This window comes from Cryptomeria japonica, chromosome 9 (assembly GCF_030272615.1).
Source record: "Cryptomeria japonica chromosome 9, Sugi_1.0, whole genome shotgun sequence".
Classification (NCBI taxonomy): Eukaryota; Viridiplantae; Streptophyta; class Pinopsida; order Cupressales; family Cupressaceae; genus Cryptomeria; species Cryptomeria japonica.
Genome location: NC_081413.1, coordinates 90,745,686 through 90,750,245, shown reverse-complemented (window position 1 = coordinate 90,750,245; position 4,560 = coordinate 90,745,686).

The window sequence follows — 4,560 nt, the reverse complement described above, 5'->3', positions numbered from 1 at the left end:
CCTTCCTTCAGCATCCTGGTATCACCATGTATATTCTTGCAAACTCACTAGCATCCTTCTTCATCAAACTGGTTCTCCTAGCAACTGGTTTGTGAAGATGACAAACACACCATCTCAACTCCTCATTCTTCCTCCACTATCCTGGTATCACATCTTGTTTTCACTTTCTTATCCAGTGTGCTTTTCTGATCCCATGCTATAGGGGCTTCCTTATCTTCCACTTGTACATCCAGTCTCTACATTCAATTATTTATCTATCTTAGGGAATCATTTTGCTGGTACAAGTGTGTCACTACCAAGGGGAGGATAGATCTTCAACATGACATATGGCCCAATGGTTTTCCATATGTCAACCTACACACAAAGGCAAGATACCATGTCAACCTATCACCTAGCCTTTGATAGCTTCTTCATCTAGTGGGAGTCCTGCTAGTTATCCTTACACTAGCAATCTAGTGGCCTGCACAAACTTCACCTTCAGTGTTGATGAGATCCAAATAGCATTCCACCACTTCAACACAATTAATGCCCATCATGTAGTCTCTTTATTCTAGTTGTATGTACCACCATATCAACAACCCTTTTACTGAGTGGAGTGGTCACTTTACTGCACCTCTAGCATACCAGTACACACTGGTTCTTCCTTCTGCATGAAGATGGTCACCTAGTTGTCACCAATGACAACACATAAACTCTTCTCCCATACCAGTCCATCTTTAATTCTGATTGACATCACACTCTAATGCTAACAACATCTTGTTTACTTAGTTGACATCAATGTCAGTGATACTGGTAACATCCTATACTAGTTATCAATGACAACACAATGCCAACAAGAAGAACAAAACAATCTTTGGTGTTGCAATGACTATGATGACTGAAGCTAAACTACCTAATATCTATTGGAGAGAGGCTATCAATACTGCTATATACACTTTCAACATAGTACATATTAAAGATGATATTGGTAATACTCCTTATGAATTATGATTTGGTCATACTCCTACTATCATATATTTCTGAATTTTTGGAAGCAAATGTTACATTAGAAGAGATGATGCATTAGGTAAGTTTGATCCTAGAAGTCATGAAGGAATATTTTTGGGTTATTCTACTAAGAGTAAAGCATATAGATGTTATAACAAAATATTGAATAGGATAATGGAAAGCATAAATTTCAAGGTGGGTGAGCATGGAAGTAATCAGATCAAAGCTTATGATTATGGACTAGAAGATGAATTTATCAAACCTGAATAGGTAATGTAAGAATCAATTCAGAGTAGTGAACCTGTGACTCTTATAAGATCAAAAAATTCAACAGTGACAGAGGAAAAACATAATGAGTCAGAAAATAAAGAAAATTCAAAGACTCCCAGGTATGTAAAGCTAAATCATTCTAAATATCAGATCATTGGAGATAAAAGGAAAGGTGTGATGACTAGGAGAAGGTTAGTTGCTGAAGAGGTATGTTTAATTTCACAAATTGAACTGGAATCTTTTATTGAGGTGAGTAAGGATGAAAATTGGATAAAGCAATGGAAGAAGAATTAGATCAAATTGAAAAGAATAAGACATGGGAACTTGTACCTAGACCTAAAGACAAGAATATTATTGGAACTCAGTGGATTTTTAGGAATAAATTGAATGAGGAAGGTAAAGTGGTAAGGAACAAGGCTAGATTGGTTTGCAAAGGCTATTCTCAGGAAGAAGGTGTTGATTATGGAGAGAATTATGCTCCAGTTGCTAGAATTGAAGCGAGAAGACTTTTTATTGCTTATGTTGCACACAAGAACTACAAAGTATATCAGATGGATGTTAAATGTGCATTTCAGAATGGAAAATGCAATGGAGATCTTGAAGAAGAAGTTTACATTGAGCAACCTAATGAATTTTCTTTATTAGAAGACAAGGACATAGTTTGCAGGGTAAAGAAAGCTTTATATGGACTAAAACAGGCCCCTAGAGCATGGTATGCTAGATTGGATAAGTATCTTTCAAAATTTGGCTTTAGTAAGGGTAATGTTGATAGTAACTTATATTAAAAAATTGAGCATGATGACATATTGATTATTGAAGTCTTTGTGGATGATATCATTTTTGGAGGAGGAGAAGGTTTATGCATGAAATTTGCTGATGATGTGAAGAATGAATTTGAAATGTCTATGATTAGTGAAATAAAAAATTTCTTAGGCTTATAGATTATGCAAACTGATAAAGGTATTTTCATTTGTCAAACTAAGTATGTGAAGGAGTTACTTAAGAAATTTGGACTTGAGAATTATAAACCTGTCGGTACTCCTATGATAACCTGTTGCAAATTGTCAAAGGATAGAGAATCACCTAAAGTGAATCCGAGAAGATACAAATCAATTATTGGTGGATGTTGTACCTAACTCAGAATAGACCCGATATAATGAATGTTGTTTGCATTTCTTCCAGATTTTAGTCAGATCCTAGAGAGACTCATGATATTGTTGTCAAGAGAATATTAAGATATTTGGTAGGTACAACAAACTTTAGGGTTATGGTATCCTAAGGATGATGACTTCACATTATGTGTATGTGTAGATTCTAATTGGGAAGGAGATGTGGATGAGCGAAAGAGAACTACTGGCATAGTATTGTTTCTTGGGAAGAAGTTGATTTCATGGCTTAGTAAGAATCAATCATGCACTTCATTGTCTACTGCTGAAGCAGAATATGTTGCAACTACTACCAACAGTACTTAGATTTTATGGATGAAACAAATATTAAAGGACATAAGGGTGAGTTATGATAAGCCTATTGTTATTCACTATGATAATACTGCTTCTATTAATAGGTCAAAGAATTTGGTATTTCATTCCAAATCAAAACACATTTCTATAAAGTATAATTTCTTGAAGGAAAAGGTTGAAACAAAGGAAGTCAGATTGGTTTATGTGCCTACTAAGGAACAAATTGCAAACATTCTAACTAAACCAGTACCTAAAGACACTTTTGAATAACTCAAAAATCAATTAGGGGTTACCAGCTCTCTAAAAGAGACTTAGAGATGCAGGGATGCATCAATCTAGTGAGCTTATCAAAGATAGTTTTTTAATTCGGGTTGATGAATTTGGTGCTACTACTCATGGGGAGTAGTCTATTGTTTGGTTTAGTATTCTTGGTTTGGTATTCATCTTGTGTCATTAATGTCAAAAGGGGAGAGAGGTATCCATGTGAAAACTATCAGATCTTTTTTGGAGAGAGGTATTCATGTTAATATAAGGGGGAGATATATTTCAGTTTCATCTTTTGAGAGAATGTTGGCATTCCTTGGCACTTGGATGTTTTTCACATTCAGTGTTGCCATCAATGCCAAAGGGGGAGATTGTTGGCAATATGCTGGGTTTGGTTAAGTGTTGTCATTGATGTCAGTAGTGTATCCTGGTTAGATCTATCCTGATTAGTCTTGGTGATCATCCTATCTTTGGCTATGATTTTTATCTGGTATGATCAGATCTCTGGAATCACTTTTGGATGCTTATTCTAATGGTTATATTCTTTCTATATTCTAGTGGTTTCATGATTTTGTTATCACTTTTGGTATCTATCAGTACCCGGCCTATTCTTGGCTTTCCTAGCTTTGTTTTGGCTTTATCGACTTCCGACATTCCCTGTTAGCTTTACCGATATGCACTATTTAGTGACTTCATCTGTGGATTTGGGGTCTGACTTATGGATAGAATTTCTATCATGCTATTGGTTCTTTTTTATCATATCCTGAGTATTTGATGACTTTACATTGGATGGTGTGTTGTTATGGTGGTCCTATTTGGATCCAGTTAAACTTTCGTTGAGGGTTTCTACTGACTAGTGAAGCATGTTGGATTTTGGTCTTAGTGGAATTCTCAGTGGATTTAATTGTTTTGTTACTTGATTTAGGTCCATGCTATGTAATGTAAATCATAATATTGGTATGGTAGTATAGTGTGATGTAACTTTTGTAATTATGGGTTTAGGGTTCAGCTGACCTTGTAAATAAGGTTGATGATCTATATTTATTGGTGACTTATTCATGTAATTGACATAATGGATGGATTGATGGTTATGGTTGGTTAAGTTGGCATTATAAGAGGTTGGTTCATGAGTGAACAAGTCACATCATTCAGAAGAAGGTTGGAAAGGTTTTGTATTGCAGGGAAGACATAAATGCTTAACTGAAAATATATCAGGCATTTGTAGATGCTACTTTTTAGTTTATTCCTTTCTGGATTGTAGTATGAAGATTTTGTAAGTCAGTGAGACTTCCCTTTGTGATGAGCAGTGTTCTCTACTCTATTGGCCTTTTTGCATGTGCAGACCCCATTGTAATCATTCACAATACTGTTGCAAAGTATTCATATGATTGTGGGTAGGGTTTCCCACCATGGCTTTTCCCTTTCTGGGTTTTCCATGTCAAAATATTGGTGTTATGTGTGTTGTGCTTTCATGTTATATTCCTCATTGAGTTATCCTCCAATTTAAGGTTCATAATTGTATTGATTGCTATTATTGTTAGTAAACTAATTCACCCCCACCTCTCAATTTAATCTCGAT